General features: G+C 44.8%; 1 protein-coding gene and 1 pseudogene across 1 annotated transcript in view; one reads left to right on the top strand and one right to left on the bottom strand.

Moving 5' to 3' along the window:
• LOC124803378 (neuronal acetylcholine receptor subunit alpha-7-like) overlaps positions 1-22,898 on the top strand; it is a 615,218-nt gene that overhangs the window by 203,328 nt on the left and 388,992 nt on the right. The gene's annotated exons all lie outside the window — the stretch shown is intronic.
• LOC124723629 lies at positions 8,677-8,794 on the bottom strand (annotated as a pseudogene).

Genomic DNA, 22,898 nt, shown 5'->3' with positions numbered 1-22,898 from the left:
TGTGTCTTTCTCACATTATCATTTGTTCAAAAACTTTGAAGTGAACAATATTTACAATTCAGCAAACAATGATTACAAGAGCATTAAAAATTTAAGTTACAAAGATCAGTAGCATGAACGAGCTTGCTTTTGAGAAGAAAGTTACTCATGACGTAGTGCAATGGCAGACACAACCACTTGAAGTTCTTTGTTTACATTTAGCTTCATAGCTGCCATAGCTGAACAGTCAGTCTCGCACAAGTATGTTGTTGCAAAAGGAATCATTCTTCAGTGGTTTTTGGCTCAGATTTGGGAATTAATTGCTAATATGTACTGAAAACTCCAACAAAGACACATCATTAAATTTACTCTTTAGTGAAATGTCACAAGTGAATTCGATATGTTTTTTTTCTGTTTTATATTTAGACATTATGATTCAAGAGCAATTTTGAATGGATTTTTAATCCAATTAAATTTATCAAGCTCGTCGCTGAAATACTTTTCGAAGTGATCCTTGGGTGTTGCATGCTATTATCGGGTTATTTGTGTTGTAACAGTGACACTAAGAGTGGAGAACATATCTAGCATGTCACTTTCCATTTAGTTATGCCACAGCTCTAGTTTCCTTATGAACGCCTTCACTTTTTCAAGGTACTAAAGCTGCCTGATTACCTTGGAGTGAAGTGTTAAGAATATTTAGTTTTTCAAAACTGTCAGTGAGGTAAACCGTTTTCAACAGAAAATCTCCGTTGCTGAAACAGTCACAGAGTGAGTTTTCTCCTTTAAGAAACAGAATACCTAATTCCTCAGTTCAAGCATGTCTTTTTAGTGCTTTACTCCTTGAAAGCCATCGGGTATTACTAGAAAAGTGCAACTGAGTGTGCTCCCTTCACACAGAACTTTAAAAGCCTTGATTATATAGATTTTGCCTTAGCAATATTAACTATTGTTATAACCGTTTCCAATGCTAAATGAAGTTTGCCAAGTTCTTTGGCGTCCAGAACCTCCCAGTGTATCATGCGGTGAGTCCATACTGCATCAGAAGCTACAGTTTTAACTTCCACTTGCAGTCTACCATAAATTCCAGACGCTGAGCGATCTCAATCTGTGTATACTCCAATGCAACCTATTCCATGATAACCGGTTCAGAATAAAAAAAGTATTGATCGTGTCAAAATGGCTTTGAGCTGTAACTGTTTTCAGTAGCGTCTCACAGAGACGAACATTAAGCTCATCAACGACACGAAAATAAGCAATCAAATGAGCATTTTTATTTATATCAGTCGCTTCGTCCAATTGATGTGCAAAACAGTTGTTACACAATTTATTGACTTACTGCTCGAGTAAACTGTCAGAAATGTCGAAAATTCTTCTACGCACAGTGTCATTAGAGACAGGAATACTTCTCAACTGTTGAGCAAGCACGTCACCAGACATTATTGAAGCTATTTCAGTCGCTGCTGGTAAAACCAAAGTCCTTGAAATAATGCGTAGTTTCTTAGATTTAGCAATCCTGTGCGATGTCTGATAATAGGCAAAAGTACTGTAGATGTCACATTCGTCACTTTTAGCAAAGTTCTTCTCGGTAGACAATAGCACATTTAGCTTCCTGACAAAAGTTATTTTTGTTTCCCGTTAATTCAGGATGTTTGGTTTCAGGATGTCTCTTTAATTTGTTGGGCTTAAGGCTATCAGCAGCTAAAATGGTTAAACAAATTGCACACTGCGGATTTTCTGCAACATTGATTGCACTTTTCGTGAAGCCTGGCAATAAATAGATGTTATCGTACCTTCTCGTTTTCGCCTTTGGAATATCTCCGTTCAACCGTTAGTTGATGGACTACGGGTGCCTTTATGTCAGCTACTAACCAGGAACTGTTTCATACTGCAGTCAAGTTTGTCTCGCTGTGTCTGAAAGACAGTAAGGAGGTGTCTAGATACACGAGCCAAAGTTTACGCTGCACGGGACAGTTACGAACATACAGTGCAGCCGACAAACGGCATTTCGCCGACGGCAAACGCGGCCCAGCTCGCACGATCATTTCAAAATATGCTAAAAATGTGATCACTAAAAATATTCGTCGAACGCGTTTGGCGTAACATCGATGTCGAAGGAAAGTCGATCTAGATCAACAGCATCTTCTTTGTTTGAAGGAAAATATAAACTTTTTGTCACTAAGCTTTTTCTAATATACCTCTTCCCCCTTCTACGCCATTCGCCCGTCCCCGTCTCGTTCGCCAACACTCCCCCCCCCCCCCTTCCTGTGACTCACATCCCATAGTTTGAGAACCACTGCTCTACAATGCTAAGCGGCCATCCCGAAACCCGGAATCGAACCTCATTTAAATGCTGCTCTTTTAACGACTTCCAGTAGCAACTAAAACCTGATTTTCAATGTTTCGCATGATTATTGGCCGACTTTAAAAATTTTAAAAGCCATCATAATCTGCTCATTAGGAAGTACACACATCAAAAAAAGTTTGGCATCACCTCGGTTCCAAACGTTCCGGAACCTGCACAGAAAATTGGAACAGAGACCAACAAAAACATCATTACCGCCCTTTTTACTGCTCATGAAAAACACATATTGTATGTTGTACCACCATACAGCGAGGCCTTCAAACGATGTGGTCCAGATTGCTGTACACACCAGTACCTCTAATACCCAGTAGCACGTCCTCTTGCATTGATGCATGCCTATATTAGTCGTGGCAAACTATCCACAAGTTCATCACGGCACTGTTGGTCCAGATTGTCCCACTGCTTAACGGCGATTCGGCGTAGATCCCTCAGAGTAGTTGGTGGGTCACATCAGCCATAAACAGTCCTTTTCAATCTATCATAGGCTTGTTCGATAGAATTCATGTCTGGAGAACATGCTGGCCACTGTAGTCGAGCTTGTCGTTATCCTGAAGGAAGTCATTCACAAGATGTGCACCTCGATGGCGCGAATTGCCGTCCATGAAGAAAACTTCCTCGCCAATATGCTGCAGATATTGTTGCACTATCGATCAGAGGATGGCATTCACGTATCGTACAGCTGTTATTGTGCCTTCCGTGACCACCAGCGGCGTACGTCGGCCCCACATAATGCCACCCCATAACAGCAGGAAAACTCCACCTTGCTGCACTCGCTGGACAGTGTTTCTAAAGCGTTCAGCCTGACCGGGTTTGCCTCCAAACACGTCTCCGACGATTGTCTGGTTGAAGGCATACGCGACACTTATCCGTGAAGAGAAAGTGGTGCCAGTTTTGAGCAGTCCATTCGGCATGTTGTTGGGCCCATCTGTACGGCGCTGCATGGTGTCCTAGTTGAAAAGACTATGGACGTTGGGAGTAAAGTTGCGCATCATGCAGCCCACTGTGCACAGTTTGAGTCGTAACGCGACGTCCTGTGGCTGCACGAAAAGCATTATTCAACATGGTAGAGTTGCTATCAGGGTTCCTCCGAGCCATAATGCGTAGGTAGCGTTCATCCACTGCAGTAGTAGCCCTTGGGCGGCCTGAGCGAGGCATTTCATCGACAGTTCCTGTCTCTGTATCTCCTCCATGTCCGACAAACATCGCTTTGGTTCAATCCGAGACGCCTGGACACTACTCTTGTTGAGAGCCTTTCCTGGCACAAAGTAACAATGCGGACGCGATCGAACCGCGGTATTGACAGTCTAGGCATGGTTGAACTACAGACAACACGACCCGTGTACCTTCTTCCTGGTGGAATGACTGGAACTGATCGGCTCTCCATCTAATAGCAGCTGCTCATGCATAGTTGTTTACATCTTTTGGCGGGTTTAGTGATATCTCTGAACAGTCAAAGGGACTGTGTCTGTGATATAACACCCACAGCCAACGTCTATCTTCAGGAGCTCTGGGAACCGGGGTGATCCAAAACTTCTTTTGATGTGTGTGTAATCTAATGTTAACACAATACGACAGATGTTACAATAAAAAAAAAAGTGTTTGTCTTGAGGCGACGTAATCCACTGCAAGCAAATACCCAGATTATACTCTTCCAGTATTTGAGAATATGAGTACTTAGTGTCTTGCAACAAACTGTAAGCATAATGTCGAAGCTTTAGGAAACCTTTTATCGCTGACTCATCCACAAAATGATGAAAAGAAAAAAAAGTTTATCGCTTACTGCATTTCTTATGTTCATGCACTAAAACTGTAGCATCAGGCATGACATTTTAATTTAATACTTCGTTCCTGCTGACTGTATTCGCTAAACAGTTTGCAGACAGTATCCACATATATCACTGAAAGCACCTGTAAACAAAGCTGTATCATCAGACAATTTGTAGTTCAGGAGATATTACGTCATGACATTCAGATACGTGAAAAAATTGCTTTTGCTTGAAATGGAATGCACATTACCAGACTATATTGATCTAGTGTTTCAAAATGAGAGCACTTATCGGCTACCAACAACCTTGAAGCATCGTTTCAAACCTTCTCTGAACATTTTTTCACTTAAGGTCAACTATTTAACACGTTAACTCATTTGTAAAGTAACAGAGCGTCTGAAGCTGCTTTATACGTGGGAATTCTATTCTTTTACGAAACTGGGGTATACTGATAAATACTGCAACATAACTGTAAAGTCATTTTCGACTTTTCTGTACTCGTCTCTCATTCTCAGTAAAGATCGAGTGACAATCGGGAGCTGTGTACTTGTAGTACTGAATGTTTTTGTGTGAATGGCCAACTGACCTCACTAGCACCTGTTTTCGAGGAATGCTATGTCGCGACGAAAATTAGACATCGAAATTTCCCAGGAAATGCTTCTACTGATTCGTTCCTTTACTATCTTCACGTGATAACAGCTGTAATATATAAATTCGTACCTATTATAAAGGTGGATGTATGTATGTTCCACGTCTCATTTTAAGCCCCTGGACCGATTTCAGCCAAACTCGGTATATACATTATTTACTATCTGAGACAGGAAGCAGCAACCTTCTTTTGCTCTTGGGGTGATAAAGTGGAGAGAGGAGGAGAAAGAAGGACATGGAAAAAAAGGGAGAATGAGGACATGGGCAGACTGAGAGGAGGAAGGAGGAGATGGACAGAGAAAGGGAAGAGGATGAGGTGGAGGAGTAGACGGACAGAGGGGCAGGAGTACACGGACAGAGAGAATGGAGAGAAGCAAGTGGGCATAGAGAGGAGGGAAGAGGAGATGGACAGAGAGTGGAGGGTGGAGGAAAGAAAAGGAGAGTGGCAGAGAGAGGAGGCAGGAAGAGAGAACAGAGAGAGGGAGCAGAATGAGATGGTCAGAAAGAGGGGGCAGGAAGAGATAGAAAAAGAGAGGGGGATGAGGAGGTGAACAAATAGAAGAGTAAGAAATAAGCGTGTGATAGCCATGGTAACCAATATAAAGTGTTGCATTATTAATGTAAAAAAATATTTGGTCTAATTTAACATACCTAATTCAGATTTATTAAAGATTTTTATTCGGAATCCAAGTGGTTCAGTCAGTTATATGCATTTTACTCATATCTAGTAGCTACCTCAGCGTTTCTGTCCATTAACACGGTATTTACTATCGCGAATCTCTGTATGTCCATACCAATTTTATGTTCCCTGTGATTTCTATAAATCACATAAGGCAAATGGCTGGACAGTTCCTCTAAAAAGACTTCGCCGGCGTTTTTGTCAAATCCCAGCTTGCGTTCCATTTCATATCACTTCACTGTCGACGGGATATTAAACCGTACTCAATCATTGTTATCTACAGACATAGAGTGATCCACGCCACCCAAAAAGCAGGGATGTGATCTTTTGGATCAGCCCGCAGTGTAAGGGTGCTGTTTAATATTGGAAACAAAAAGCATTGCAATGACCAGTGGAAGAATTAGTGATGATGAGAAAGTATTCGTGAACCAGCAGCCCGTGTCCTGAACGAAAAAGTTGATTCAGAAAGAAAGAATTTGAACTAATGGAATATCGCTTGAAGACGTACCACAAGAACCGAGAGAGATAATACACTGGCTCCTAATAAAATTATTCTGTTATTTGATTTTCTTTCCTTAAGTTAGTAGAAGCTTTCATATTTAACATCTATTACCTTTTAAAAAATCATGTTAAGGATTTCGTTCGTTTTTTAATTTTTTTGGTAACTATAATTTTTGATACATTTGTGCGTTGTCATAATTAATTTGTAACATGAGTATATAAACCAGTGCAGTGCTAACTTTAGTCCTATTGTTTCGCCGGATCATCCGCATTTAAGTTTTCCGGTTTCCCCTAAACAGTTTAAGGCAAAACCCAGGATACTTCCTCTGTCCACACTCTTCCCGTCTACGAGCTTGAGGTCCGTCTCTAATGACCTCTTCTTCGACCTGACGTTAGAACTTAACTTTCTTTCTTTTCTTTGCTTTCAAGAGCAATGTATGCATAGACAGAGGGTGCACTCCTGTCAAAAGTGGCGAATGTAACAGATAGAGGTCTAACGAGAGCAGAAGGTTGCCACACCGTGCTGGCTACCGGCGGAGAGCCCGACGCATTCTGGGCGACACGAAGCGATATCTACGCATTTGGTCGCAGCCACGTCGCCAGTGAGCGACGCACGGGACACTCCGGTGTAGTTCCGTTGATGGACGCGTCAAGAACCATCGTGTCAAAAGCGTACCGTGGATACCTCGATCGTCATGTTGGCGACATGGGCACCCGTCAACGATCGTAGAATATAACAGCGGACACTCGCCAATTCGACGCTGAAAAACAACTGTAGAGCTGCCCTACATGTTCACTGTTGGATACCGTAACCACAGCTCTGTAAATTTGTCTCTGGTCACCACAAGTCATAGCTCGCGTAGATTAGAAAGAGGCTAGGAAATATTGCCAATGTGTGTGAACGCAACAGCGTGCTGACTTCAACAACCGCTGAAATTTCGTCATGTGCGCATCTGTGGTTTGACCATGGAGACAGCAGAATTCCAAACAGAATTTAGGCAAACACCTCCATCTGTGTTCATGTCACTAGCTAGTTTAATATCAAAAAATGGTTCAAATGGCTCTGAGCACTATGGAACTTAACTTCTGAGGTCATCAGTCCCCTAGAGCTTAGAACTATTTAAACCTTACTAACCTAAGGACATCACACACACCCATGCCCCAGGCAGTATTCAAACCTGCGACCGTAGCGGTCGTGCGGTTCCAGACTGTAGCGCCTAGAACCGCTCGGCGATCCCGGCCGGCGATTAATATCAACTGCTTACATAATTACACTATCAAAAAGCTGGAAGGGCATTCTAGAAGCATGTGTTGTCATGTTCCATAGGATGACCGGTGCCAAGGTAGTGTTCTGCAATAGCAGATTTATTCAGCTGTCGTATGTACGTGTGATGCTTATGCTCAATAAGCGGATCTTCGATGGTCTCGATGTTCTAAAACCACGTAACGTATTACAGTTACCACGGATACGGTAGACGCAAGACTACACGTTTCGTAGACCAAGATGATCCTTTACAGTTGTTAAATAGGCCTTAATGTTAGACGTAAGTCCAAAAATACTCTTCACTGCGTGATTCTGTGGAATGCGACGAATCCTGTTGGAAGTGCTACCTGCGTAAGACAGAAAGGCCGTAGGCTTAGGTGCCACCTTGTTACTTTCATCACTCACTTGATTCACTCTTGGTCGATAGCGCAACGCTCGCCTGATCTGTTTTTCACTTGTAGAGGTCTGGGGTTACCTGACCTCTACGGTGGATAGCAGACCCGCACTTCTAGTGGGCTGGATGGCGCTCAGCTCTCCACAATGGGCGTGGTTGCCTCTGTGGACTACTTACATATCTACTGATAAATCAAGAGGGTACCAGTGCCATAATTAATATACTGCATTTGTGCTGGCTCAGACTTCGGCCAGGATCAGACATTGGCGCTGGTGAGCAGCGAGGAAGCTGATCTACAAAGAAGTGACAGAAGTCATGGGATATCTCTTAATATCGTGTCAGAACTCCTTTTGACCGGCGTAGCGCAGGATCTCGACGTGGCATGAACTCAAGAAGTCATTGGAAGTCTCCTGCAGAAATATTGAGCTATGTTGCCTCTATAGTTGTCCATAATTGAAACAAGTGTTTACTGGACGAAATTACCTCTAATTATGCCCCATAAATTTGCGATGGGATTCATATCGGGCATTGGGTGGCAAACCATTCGCTCGAATTGTCAACAAGGTTCTTCAAACCAAATGCCAACAATTGTGATCGGTGACATGACGCATTGTCACCCTTAAAAATTTTAGCAGTGTTTGGGGCATAATGTCCTTCAATAGCTGCAAACGATCTCGAAGTAGCCGAACATCCAGAGGACTCAGCACATTACATGTAAACACAGCCCACACCATTATGGAGCCACCAGCAGCTTGCACAGTGCCTTGTTGACAACTTGGGTTCGTGGCTACATAGGGCCTGCGCCACACTCGAACCCTATCATCAGCTCTTACCAGTTGAAATTGAACTCACCTGATCAGGTCACGGTTTTCAAGTCGCCTAGCACTCCGTCTTCAGGTCACGAGTGGCCTACCGCGACCATCCGACCGCCGTGTCATCCTCAGTGGAGGATGTGGATAGGAGGGGCGTGGGGTCAGCACACCACTCTCCCGGTCGTTATGATGGTATTCTTGACCGAAGCCGCTACTATTCCGTCGAGTAGCTCCTCAACTGGCATTACGAGGCTGAGTGCACCCCGAGAAATGGCAACAGCGCATGGCGGCCTGGATGGTCACCCATCCAAGTGCCGACCATGCCCGACAGCGCTTAACTTCGGTGATCTCACGGGAACCGGGGTATACACTGCGGGAAAGCCATTGCCTCAAGTCACCTAGGGTCCAACCGATATGATCTCGTGCCTAGAGATGGAGGCAATGTCGTGCTGTTAGCAAAGGCACTCGCTTCGATCATATGCTGCCATTGGCCGCTAACGCTAAATTTCGCCGCACTGCCCTAACGGATATTTTCGATGTACGTCCCACATTGATCTCAGCGATTATTTCATATACTGTTGCTTGAATGTTAGTACTGACAACTCTATGTAAATGCCGCTGCTCATGGTCGTTAAGTGAAGACCGTTGGTCACAGTGTTGTCTGTGGTGAGGGGTAATGCATGAAATGTGGTATTCTCGGCACACTCATGACGCAGTGAATCGGTTAAAGTGGTTAAAGTGGTTCAAGTGCTTCAAGTGGCTCTGAGCACTATGGGTTTTAATATCTGAGGTCATCAGTCCCCTAGAACTTAGAACTACTTACACCTAACCAACCTAAGGACATCACACACATCCCTGCCCGACACCGTGGATCACGAAATATTGAATTCCCTCACGACTTCTGAAATGGAATGTCCTATGCGTCTATTTCCAACTGTCACTGTGCTTTCAAAGTCTGCTGATTCCCGGTCATTATCACGTCGGAAACCTTTTGATATGCATCAACTTAATACACACATTTTTCTTTTGACTGACCATGAAATGCTCAAAAAACACAGTTGGAGGTGTGTCGAACCAAATGTGACAGTTATGCCGGTTGATGTGCCCACTTGTATGGAAGGTTACCTCATCACTGAACAACATATGTTACATTAAATTTTCAGTTGCCGCAACTCCGACAAATTTATGTACATCGCCAGTGTCAGCTGCGCTTCTGGAAGGTCGACCTGGTCCAGACTCGTCAGCAACAATTTCTGTTCAGTGAAACTCATTCTACAGTTTCCATGTGCTTCTGTTCGTTGGTGTATCCTTCCTAAATTCCCGTTGAAACCGTCGTCGAACCTCATCGTACAGGAAACCCTGTAGCCCCATGTAACAATGGCAGTACGTTTAGGAATCGCAAACATACTGCTCAGTGGCCGAGCGAGGTTGCGTAATCGTTAGCACACTGGACTCACATTTGGGAGGATGACCATCCTCAGTTAGGTTTCCCGCGACTCTCCTAAATCGCTTTGGGCAAATGCTGGAATGATTCCTTTAAAAGGGAACGGCCGCATTCCTTCACTAATCCGATGGGACCGATGACCTCGCTGTTTGGTCCCCTCCCCTGAATCAACCAACCGATTGACCAACTGTTCAGTGATCAACCTGCAATGAAAACACAATCTTAAGTTACTGCAAACAAGAAATAGTTACTTACTTTATGGACAGATTGTACATTTCTTCGTGATTTGCTGGGCTGAAATCAAACACACCACACCACAACGCAAAAGAACGTGTCTACACTACTGTTTCTGGAGATATGAGTATCAGTAGACTTGTCCACCAAGCGGCTGCCCACCGAAACAATACTCCTATCTTCACATTTCCTGCCGGCCGCTGTGGCGGAGTGGCTCTAGGCGCTCCAGTCCAGAACCGTCGCAGGTTCGAATCCTGCCTCGGCCATTGATGTGTGTGATATCCTTAGGTTAGTTAGGTTTAAGTAGTTCTATGTCTCGGGTTAAGTTCCATAGAGCTTAGAGCCATTTCAACCATTGACATTTCTTCAAACACTTCTCATCAAAACGATCCTTACAACCGACTATGTTACCAACTCACTTTTGTGTGTGTGTGTGTGTGTGTGTGTGTGTAAGAGAGAGAGAGAGAGAGAGAGAGAGAGAGAGAGAGAAGAGAGAGGGAGCAGCCGGCCTCTACAATGGCTACAGCAGCGATCAACTGGCAACAAAGAATCAGCTCTGCTTTGTGTCATTTTCCTTGTGTCCGACTGCACCGTCATTTGAGGCTTTTGGACGCACCAGATGTGGCCTCGGTGCTGTTGGGCGGATCTGGCGCTCTACAATGCTGCGAGAGAGCCGCCGCTAAGCGGCCACGGAGCAGTCTTCTCCTTCGCTTGGCCTCTCTCCTTGTCTGCTTCCTTTCCCGTCTTCCGGTCTCGAAGCCTCTTTCTTCCGCTGCTTTCCCTCCACTGCTCCTCACTTGGCGAACAAGACGCGCGCTCGGGTTCGCATTAGCACAAGAAAACTAGAGAGGAGAAGGAGAAGTCCTCGAGTCGGGAGGAAAACTGAATGCCAACATTAATTTGGTCGTCACAACCTTCAATCCAACTCCTGGAAAAGTCTGTAAGGGTGGCGCGCGGCGCGCCGGAGAGCCGGGGCGAGTGGCGAGGTAAGCAGTTCCGCGGGATTGCGGCTGGGCTGCTGACTCGCATTGAGGGCGCGCGCTGCCTAGAGACAGCCACCGGCCGCGGCTGCCCTCTACAATTAACAGCGGTGCGGCCGCTAACGAGCCGGCAGCGGCTGGCTGTCGGCTGTGTTCCGCGGCGCTGCCCACCTCGCCACCGACACCCGCGATGCACTTCACCACAGCCGGCTGCATCCTCCGCGTCCCTTTTCTCTTTCTTCTGCGCATCCTCTTTTAATTTTGTTACATTCAGCCATGCGGACAACAGGAAGCGGCAGTAGGGTTTTGAGAAAATATCGGCGCTCTTCTTTTTATTTGGCGAAATTCCTTCTTGACGGAGTGTTCTCTAATTGCAGTTTTTCCAATCAATGCATTTCGTTATTTGCTAATCTACAGGAACAATTCTATTAATCACGCTACGACACAGTGCGATCTCAGGCGTCTCGTCAATGTTCGCGCGGCTCCCCCCCGTCGGAGGTTCGAGTCCTCCCTCGGGCATGGGTGTGTGTTGTCCTTCGTGTAAGTTAATTTACGTTAGATAAAGTAGTGCGTAAGCCTAGGGACCAATGACCTCAGCAGTTTGGTCCCATAGTCCTTACCACAAATTTCGAATTACGTTGCACCACTTTGCATTACATCTTTTTATCACTGACCTGGCGACCATGTTCCTTACATTTTTTGGCTATTTTCGTATTACAGTTGCTTCTTGAAAATACAATATATTTTAATTATTTATGTAACCTGATCTGATTATGGTCATGAAGTCCTCTATTGCATTGTTTCACACATACAGTACCTTTTTTACATCGTAGTACCTATGAACAACCACAGTCGGCAAGATATTTCCACTCTCGGAAGTAGCACTTCTAGATGTAAGAAAATAGACAGCAGCAGAGAATGAAAAGAAGAAGCAAGAAACTGATCCAAGACGTCTATTATTCGGTTCAAAAAATGGTTCAAATGGCTCTGAGCACTATGGGACGTAACATCTGAGGTTATCAGTCCCCTAGAACTTAGAACTACTTAAACCTAACTAACCTAAGGACATCACACACATCCATGCCCGAGGCAGGATTCGAACCTGCGAAAGTAGCGGTCGCGAGGTTCGAGACTGAAGCGCCTACAACCGCTCGGCCACACCGGCCGGCTTTATTATTCGGAAGTCACACTTATCCATCATGGCTGAAATACAGAAGAAGTTTCCTACTTGCAATTGCACTAATTCCTAGTTAAGCAGAAATCTGCTGGAGGATTACTGATAGCAAAAGAGACGCTACCATCGGGCTGCCATCTCCAATATGGGATCTGGAAAATCCTCAACAGGTTGAGAACAGTGGTGACAAGGTGCAAGAGTAATTTGAGAAGTGGGGTATCACTTATGAATGTTGTGACAGGATTCTTAACACTTGTTGGTCTTCAGTAAGCTGAGCGAACGCTGTGACATTGAAGACTTGTTCCCACCGAATAATAACCGTGCCATTCTGGTTGCTCAACATAGGACTCATAAAGTGAGAAACCTTCTGTTATTTATTATATTCTATTTTAGTGTTCTTTGGACTCAGTTGATTAAAAGTAAATAACATAATTGTTACCTAAGAAATAATAATTTTAATATGACAAATACTATTAAAATAATTTGTGCCCTGTAGTGAGAATGTGATTAAATAATGCTGACTATGAACTAATAAAATTAATACTGGTACTGTCAGTAATAGCCATAATAGTAACAATAATAATAACGACAAAAATAATGATAGTAACAAAAAAATGGCTCTGAGCACTATGGGACTTAACTTCTAAGGTCATCAGTCCCCTAGAACTCAGAACTACTTAAACCTAACTAACCTAAGGACATCACACACATCCATGCCCGAGGCAGGATTCGAACCTGCGACCGTAGCGGTCGTGCGGTTCCAGACTGTAGCGCCCAGAATCGCTCGGCCACGTTGGCCGGCTGATAGTAACAACAATAATGATGGTGGCAGATATAAAAGGAACTCATAGGCGTACGCAATAGATGTTTTCTGTCCTGAGGAAAGAAAATAAAATTTAAGGAGTTAAGAATATACAGAGAAGTGAGGAAGATATTGTTGGAAAAAAGGATGTACAGGCATAACGAGTGCATACAAGGACATTGGTAATCATTATTGTTAATTAAGTAGATATGCCATTAATTATCTTCTGAAGCTGGGGATGTTATTCAGTTTTCTAATCTTATCCGGGAGGTTATTCCAGAGTCATGTTCCTCTTACATAGAAGGACTTCGAGAAAATGGCTGAATGATGGAGTGGGACAGAAAGGATTTTTCTCTGATGGGAACAGGTGTTTCTGCCGTGTTGTTCAGACAAAAGCGTTAAGGTCAAAAGGAGATCTGGGGGCAGTGTACGTTGATAAGACGGTAGACAGGACGGGGGTATGGAAATCTAAGCGCTTGTCTGCACACAGCCACAATAGGTGTGTGAAATTTGATCGGAGAGTTGAACATCGCAGATATAACAAATACAAGCATGTATGAACAGTTCTAGGCGCCATGGGCTTTCCTGAGGAAACCCTTGCAGGATAACATCGCTGTAATCAATAAATGGATGTATAAGTGTTTGCAGATGTATATTTCCCAGATCAAAGCATTTTATATTTCTGTAGGGCGTGGAGACATCCTGATACCTCCTTGCACATTGCATTTGCGTGCTTATTCCAGTTTAAATTTTCACCTATTTTCACTCATAAACACTTTGCTGTGGGAGGAAAGTTGAGATCGTTTCAATAGACACTCTTTACAAATTTGAGAATATATAACACAAGCAAGTTTATTGAAAACATTTTTGAGAATCATACATTATCCTCTAATTGTGATGATTCGGCAACGTCTTATTCCCTGATTTGGTAGCATGGTGTATGATGTATTACATCACATGGATGACCTGAAATAGATCTTGCTGGTATAACTTACTACTTATTCACTAGGTGGAATAGGGTACCAGAATAGTTTCCATACATGGTGCAGGTTAGCGATCGTTGCTCTGGCGTGTAAGTCAATTTGGGTATGGCGCGCTCTCACGGTGACTTACCGAACTTCGCCTCAGATATGTTAAACTTTAACCATCAAGCCACACAATACAGAACTCACACGCTTCACAGACAACGGCATTCGACTCAGAGGAGTGTGACACTGTGGCGGCAGGGAGGGCGACCACAGGTGGAAACAAGTGACTCATCTACACGAGGACAAGACTCATCCTATGTGGTGTAGACGACACAGAATTGTCTGTCTGTGAATCGTGAGAATTCTGTATTGAGTGTCTACTCATTTAAAGTTGTAGCATAGGATTTGCGTAAGAGTGGTGTTTGGCTAAGATTTGCGCAAACGTAGGCTTCTAATCAATCTTTGTTTTACTAAACAACAGTTCAAATTACCAGAGTGCATACGAATTCAGCGGACCATTCTTCTCAACCTCTTGTAATAAAGAACTTCAGACAACAAATGTCATACAAAAACCTTTGCCCACAGTAAGAACATAATCTGATTTTCAAAGTGTGCAACAGTAAATTAGAATAAAAAATTTTCCTGAGGTAAAGGCATACATTATACAGATAAAACAATTTTGCCTGTGTCCGCTAATGGCTTTACAAGAGGACACCAAAAACAAAACAGCAACAAGTAAAATGGCCCAGTAGAATGATCTATGGTCCACTATTAGCAGGACCTCCACCGTATTCCTGACAGACAACAGACTGGACAACATGATTTCCGTGGATGTACAATCTACTAAAGAATCTACAAGGAAAATGTATAAACAAGCAAAAGCTGTCATGACTTATCGCTAATACACAATGATATGACAACGGTCTCTCCGTGTTTTTAAATTCAAAAGAATAGTGGTAATCAGACAGCATCATGGCCACGCCATGTAAATACAGCCAAATACAGTTGTGGCACAACGAGATTTCTAATGCCCCGCAGTGCTTCTTCACAACAATAAACAAAGCAGGCCAACTTCACCTATCTTGACATATACCACCACACCGTATTTTGGTCAGTCAAAACTATGAAACCACTAATGCCCGGCAGTTACAGTTATGGAGCACACAAGCAAGGGCTCCCCCCCTCCCCCCTCCCCCCCACACACAACACCAAAGCACATTACACTTCATGTTCGCCAGTGTATCTCTGTATTGCTGCTCCTGTCGAAGAGCTGCCTTCCTCTGGACGCCAGAAGAAAAAAAAAGGCTACCACAGCTGTTGGATTGCCGCATTACAACCGGCCTCGTCGCGCGCTCGCCAGTGCTGTCCACTGCCGCTGCCTCCATACTGCTCTCGGCTCTATGACACTCATTCCCAGGATTTGTTTTCCTTGGCCGGCCGCTGTGACCGAGCAGCTCCGTCTCTTGACCACATCCGTGATATTCTGGTCGAACTGAGTTACAAGACCGAGGATCTACCGGCGACGAGGACACCGAGCACAAGAGATTACCACCACATCTATCAGGCACGACAACCCCGTAACAACGTCGAACAACATCAAACCATCAACTGCACCAGGGTGCGGCGAGCCGTCCACACCCCATACCTGCCCACGTACGCTCGTTCCCTGTGGTATGTGGTGGTGAACGGGAAATTAGCCACACGCCAGCGCCTCCATTCCATCCATCTCACAGACGACCGTTTGTGTCCGCACTATGCCGTCGTCGATTCGGATCCACACTGCCTGACATATGCGGTGACAGGCAGATGCTGAGATCTTGTACAACGTATGCTCCCGTTGCGACCACAGTCAGAGTCTGTCACACCGGACGAACTCCTTCACCCAGATACCATTTACTTTCCCTCTACAAGAACGAACGCCGTCAACTGGCTGAAGGGCACAGTGTTGTATTATATTTTGCAAGCCGCTCCCGAAAACGCTCTGGACTTGTGGGTCCACCTGACAATGACTCAAGAAGCGTTCCGCCACCATGCATTGCAGCGCACACCACTATCGAACTATTTAGGCGCATTGTTCGAGAATCCTCCTACCCATTGGGGCGTTCTGAGAACTGGAAGGCACACTTAAAATGATTCACGGCACAAGAGCAAACGGTTTAGGGGAAGTCAGTCCCCCTCCCCCTTACATTCATTACGCGAAGACGACTCGGAAGATCAATATATATATATATATAAAAGTGAATTTGATCCAATAAAATGCTCTAGATCGTATCGAACCCCTTTCCTTTCCTTGGCTCTGGGAGAGCGGGAACGGGACATTGAGGCCAGGCCTCGGAAGACGACCCCTGCCCTCTTTGCCCCCGACCCTTCTCTCAGGCCCTTATGAAGAAAAAGAAAGCGGTTTTAGGCGCTTCAGTCGAGAACCGCGCTGCTGATACGGCCGCAGGTTCGAATCCTGCCTCGGACATGGATGTGTGCGTTGTCCTTAAGTTAGTTAGCTTTAAGTAGTTCTAAGTCTCTAGGGAACTAATGAACTCATATGTTAAGTCCCATAGTGCTTAGAGCCATTTGTTTTCCTTGGTGTACGAACTCTCACTCCTGCTAGCGGCAACTCCTTGGGCCAGCCAAGTCAGAGTAAAACAAGCCTGGCCAGCACACCGAGCAAGGAACCGGCACTGCCCCACAACTTGTCAGCTGCTGTCCACATTGGTCCCCATCGTCGGCTCAGGCCTATATTGCTGATTCTTCTCCATCCTGCAGGCTCACTCCGACACAGCACAACTTGGGTCAGTCCACTGATTTCAGACAATCTCGGCTGTTGCGCCAATGCCCGGGCTCTGGCGATGCATCACAGTATTATCAGCAACTTCCCCACAGTAGTCCTGGCGCTGGCACCCAGGTGTAGCGCCTGATTCAGCTCTTGTTTACGACCCCCAACCACTACGTTACATTGACCCAGCAAGTCTTGGTGTGGAGCATCACAGGAGAGTACGAAACTGGAGGGATGAAAAACTATAAACACACTTTGCTGCTTTGGACCACGTTTATATTTCGTGGAATGGGTAGGACAGGTCCGTATTGTATGGCTGGTCCCGGCGGAGGTTCGAGTCCCTCGGGCATGGGTGTGTGTGTTTGTCCTTAGGATAATTTAGGTTAAGTAGCGTGTAAGCTTAGGGACTGATGACCTTAGCAGTTAAGTCCCATAAGATTTCACACACATTAGAACCTTTTTTTTTACGTATTGGTCCCATACTGTGTACCAGAGCAAAAATTGCTGTCACTCTGGGTCCAAAGGAGTTGAGCCGTGCGCGGCTCGCGTTCGTGCCGTCTATTGCTTGATACTGTAGCTTGTCTTTGCGGTACCGCTGTCTCCTTTTTTTTTCTTTATTCGTTTTACTGGCGTCACTAAGTTGCTGGTTTGCTTGTCCGTGAGTGGCAGCAGCAGCGCTTATCGATAAGTGCATTGTCGTACTACCTCTGGAGCGATCGTTAGTATTTCCGGCTCGTGGTCTGTAGGCAGCTGAGCTGGGACGGAGCGCCAGTGAGGTCCGGACAGCCAGTACTCGCCGACCGCTTGCAACACACAAGCACTGTCCGACGGAAGGAGACTGGAGCAGTAACGACTGGTGGTTGGTCGTTCGGTTGGTCATCTCATCGGGCGACGTGTACTCGGTCTTTGACCGTTTCTGGGCCTCCTCAGTTGGTCATCTTGCGGGAAGTGGGTTGGTTCCTTCCTTGTGCAGAGATGTCTGGCGGCCAATGGGCAAGTCTAACGACTTCATGGTTGGGTCCCAGCCAGTGTTCCCGGGGTGCCATGTCTCCGAGTTCCGAACGGACATTGAGTTGAGTCGGGATGGAGGTGCAGTGAGGTTCGGGCAGCCAAGACTCGTCCGACTGTTGCTGACACACATGACTTGAGTGGGGACGACCTTGGTTGGTCGTTCGGTCGGTCGACTCATCAGAAGACGTATATTTGGTCGCCGGCCGCTTCGGGTTTTCTGTGTGTGTCGACTTGTCATTCGTCCTGGTTGTTCCACAGTGATTGCTTTTACGATTGTTCGAGTTCTTGTGGAAGTGTTTTCGTGGACCTGTGTCTAGCTTATATAATTTCTGTTGTGGCGTAACAAGACAGCCACGCCACTCGGAAGTAGCCGAAAGGCACGCGTTAACTCACGCAGGCTAGAGATAGGTCTGAAACAGGATACGTCATGAATGCTATAAAGAAAAGTACGTAGCTGCTGGAATACTTAACTTTAATCCATCCTTGTTGTACATCGCTATTGACGATACAAGTGAGACTCTGCTGATACATGCAATGTACAATGAATGGCGCCTTGCTAGGTCGTAGCCATTGACTTAGCTGAAGGCTATTCTAACTATCTGCTCTGCAAATGAGCGAGGCTTCGTCAGTGTGCATCGCTAGCTACGTCGTCCGTAAAACTGGGGCGAGTGCTAGTAAGTCTCTCGAGACCTGCCGTGTGGTGGCACTCGGTCTGCGATCACTGACAGTGGCGACACGCGGGTCCGACATGTACTAATGGACCGCGGCCGATTTAAAGCTACCACCTAGCAAGTGTGGTGTCTGGCGGTGACACCACAATTTCGACTGAGCAGTTGTGTTAATGCTGGCTGCGTACTGGATTAGGCCGTCGGTCGGTTGGGACAGTGCACCGAGGAAGTCTCCGCCGCGAGGGCATTAACGTAGTGTTCCGCGGTGTGCTTTTCCTCGCCGTGTTGATGCTGTCCGTACCGCGTGTAGTTTGACAGCCTATGGTGTTGTTCATACTTTTGAGGTGTTATTGTGCCTTGGCTGTTTTTAGACGCCAATTTGGAAGACGTAGTGCTGCTGGAACTTTGTCCTCGGCTGATATTTCCGTTGTCATGGCGATGGTCGGCGCAGCGGAATTGATTAGGTTGTTGGTCGGTCCTTCAGCCGTTCCTGGGTCGGGTTGCCATCCGGTCGGGTTGCGACAGCTGGCAGCTTTCCCTAAACGTAGATAAATGTAATATAATGCGCATACATAGGGGCAGAAATCCATTCCAGTACGATTATGCCATAGGTGGTAAATCATTGGAAGCGGTAGTGACCGTAAAATACTTAGGAGTTACTATCCGGAGCGATCTGAAGTGGAATGATCACATAAAACAAATAGTGGGAAAAGCAGGCGCCAGGTTGAGATTCATAGGAAGAATTCTAAGAAAATGTGACTCATCGACGAAAGAAGTAGCTTACAAAACGCTTGTTCGTCCGATTCTTGAGTATTGCTCATCAGTATGGGACCCTTACCAGGTTGGATTAATAGAAGAGATAGACATGATCCAGCGAAAAGCAGCGCGATTCGTCATGGGGACATTTAGTCAGCGCGAGAGCGTTACGGAGATGCTGAACAAGCTCCAGTGGCGGACACTTCAAGAAAGGCGTTACGCAATACGGAGAGGTTTATTATCGAAATTACGAGAGAGCACATTCCGGGAAGAGATGGGCAACATATTACTACCGCCCACATATATCTCGCGTAATGATCACAACGAAAAGATCCGAGAAATTAGAGCAAATACGGAGACTTACAAGCAGTCGTTCTTCCCACGCACAATTCGTGAATGGAACAGGGAAGGGGGGATCAGATAGTGGTACAATAAGTACCCTCCGCCACACACCGTAAGGTGGCTCGCGGAGTATAGATGTAGATGTAGATTTAGTCTTATTCTTCACTGCGTGTCTCACCTAAACTTATGTTAGAGTTACCTCCTCAGGCCGAGCCTTGGAACATTTCTGAGCACCACTGTTCTGTTGTTTTTAGATTGTGATTTTTTGTCTCAAGTACTCTGCGAGGCCTTCAGCCCCCTATTACTTTAGTTGGTCTAATTTTAAAATAAGGCCTAAGCTTTCAAGACTGATTTGTTTAAAACTAATTTTAAAAACGAGGTTTGGCTCCATTTGAAATCCTTGTTATCCAGGCCTTAAGCCTTGAGTTGTGCAAAGTCCAGTGTATGGCTTTCAGCCGAGCTTTTACGTGAATATATATATATATAGGTAAAGGTGGATAAATAGGCCGCCACTTTGTTTTTTTTATATAACACCTTTTATTTTTAGTATAATCATCTGAAATTAACATAAAGCATTTCTCTAGTATGTCCTGCAAATAGTTACGACATGTTTTGGTTCAACTTTTTAATAGTTAAAACAAAATTTTATTTTTCCTGATAGTCTGCGTTTTGTTGGGTCAAGAATTTGTGCTGGTAATATGGGCCCCAAGGTAGTTTGAAATAAAAAGAAACAAAAATTTCAAAAATAATTTTATTTAATTTTTGTGTATAATGAAAGAAAGATTCACTCTGACCATTGTTAATTAGTCTACTGGTGGGATAATTTTCACAGCCTATGGGTAGTCTATTCACAAGCACCTTTTTACACGTTACAAGTGATCTTCTTTCAGCTGCAGACAATGCACCAACTTGCCTTTTTCCCCTCAGGTCGATGACACGAGAAATTTTTCTTTGAACGACACTAAGACGTGACTCGTCTGCCGGCTGGGGTGGTCGAGCGGTTCTAGGTGCTACAGTCTGAAACCGCGCGACCGCTACGGTCGCAGGTTCGAATCCTGCCTCGGGCATGGATGTGTGTGATGTCCTTAGGTTAGTTAGGTTTAAGTAGTTCTAGGTTCTAGGGGACTGATGACCTCAGCAGTTAAGTCCCATAGTGCTCAGAGCCATTTTTTGACTCGTCTACATGAAAGCTCTGTCTGCAGGATATTTGTAGTTACTGAACGCAGCTTCAAGTAAACTGAAGAAATTGTCGACAGCTTGTTTATTAAACTCATTAGCACGTGAAATCGAAGTTGCGGATGGCTTCAAAATAGACAGAATATTTTTGTGCCGTGACATAAAATGGTGTCATAAAGTTCGACCAGAAACTTCGCCCTTTACAAATGGATGAGGGATTTTATTTCTTGTGCAAAGCTGGTAGGCCATGCGCCTGACGTCATTTCTGGTAAGGCTGTAGAATTTGGATTCCATAATGAGAAGATATTTAACCAGTTCGTCCTCAAGGCCCTGTGGTAAAACCGGTCGACGGCTCAGTTTAATATTAACTATTTCTTCGACCGATGTATCGATTCGTGAAAGCCTTTGGAGCGTAGAACGAGGGACAGAGTACACTTTAACCGCTTTTTTCAACCCCATTTTTTTTCTCTTTAATAGCTACAATAGCATTTGACATATTTGCTTTGTCCCACGATTGCCGTTTCTATTTTCTTGGTGGTACAAGATGTCTTCGAGGCATCTGAAACATAAAGAGTAGCAATATTTGTAAATGTCCCATAAAACCTGATTGATTTTACGGGGCCGATAATACCAGCAGCAAAAGGGGCCCATATATCCACCCTCAACATCTTGGGAAAAACGAGTTTGGCTACGGTTAGTTTGGTTCGCAACCGACGTTAATTAATGTAAAACGGCATCCCAACAACAAACAAATGCGTACCTTACCATAGTTTTAGTAATAACATGTTAGAAATTTGAGCTTTATTCAAATAAACACTAACTTTTCAAACTTTTGATGAGAGCGAAAAAAGTCACAGCTCAACTACTCACAAACAATGACTGCTACTACGTCTGCACATTCTGCAGTGAAGTCTGGCAACTAGTTCTAGTAGTTCATGTGCTCTCCGCTAGAATTCATGGCCGGTACTTCCAAATATGAAGGGGGCCCATAATACCAGCAGGGGCCCATTTTTCCACCTTTGCCTCTATATATATAGATAAGGCCTTCAGCCTCCTAAAATTAAAATTCTGAAGATTCTTTGTTTAAACTAACTTTTTTAGAAAGTTTTGCTCTATGTCCAGCGTGCGGCCTTCAGCCGAGTATTTACGTAATTTTTTTAAAGAAAGGCCTTGAGCCGCGTGTATTTCTTAAAGCAATTTTAATAACTCATGTTCGGGCTTTCAGCCGTATTTTTTGAATCTTTTTAACGGTATGATTGATTAAGTGTTTGGAAAATAAAGCTGTGTGTTTTGTGCAACTAACAGTAACTCATTTTGGCCCCTTTCCACAACTATAACCTAATCCGCTCTGTCCTGCAAAACCATATTTCAGGAGTCAGATCACGTTCAATAAGGTTGCAGTTACCCGATGTCCTTAAAGTAGTGTTGAAACGTCCAGAGAGTGTCAGCAGTGTCGATCGTTGATAGCGACGTCCTGTTTCGCATTGCACTGCAAAATGTCGATTTCGACCGCGAAATATGTGGAATTTAACGCTGCAATGGAATGGATGGTTTCATTGACGTCCTTTATGCCAATTCCAGAGGACTTTTCATGTCAATTCTGAGCGGCGATGTGTCTGAAACGGGCTGGCCAGGGTGGCCGAGCGGTTCTGGGCGCTATAGTCTGGAACCGCGCGACCGCTACTGGCATGGGTGTGTGTGATGTCCTTAGGTTAGTTAGGTTTAAGTAGTTCTAAGTTCTAGGGGACTGATGACCTCAGAAGTTAAGTCCCATAGTGCTCAGAGCCATTTGAACCATTTGTCTGAAACGGTTTCCTCGGTCACCCATAAGAAAACCGCATGATTTCAACCCTGATTGTCATTGTTGTGATCTACACCCCAGAAAAGTCAAAAGAAGGGGTGAAATGTGGGTAAGAAGTGAGTGACGCGTCCATGATGACGTTGGGCAGAATTGTTATGAAATTTAGTACCATTGTTGATCATTAACCCACCTTAAATCTGACGTGACCTTCTGAGCTGTGACTTTTTCTTCACACGTGCTGACACCTAGCTGTTTGAAGCGTCGCAGAGCCCGAGGGTGACGTCGCAGGGTGTCACCGAATTGCACATTATAGAGGGGGGTTGTAGGCATCTAGAGCCAAATTTCTAACTTATGCGTCGCAATAGGA

Source organism: Schistocerca piceifrons, chromosome 1 (genome assembly GCF_021461385.2).
Source record: "Schistocerca piceifrons isolate TAMUIC-IGC-003096 chromosome 1, iqSchPice1.1, whole genome shotgun sequence".
In the NCBI taxonomy this organism is placed as follows: Eukaryota; Metazoa; Arthropoda; class Insecta; order Orthoptera; family Acrididae; genus Schistocerca; species Schistocerca piceifrons.
Note: the sequence above shows the minus strand (reverse complement) of the source record. Positions and strands in the feature narration are given on the sequence as shown.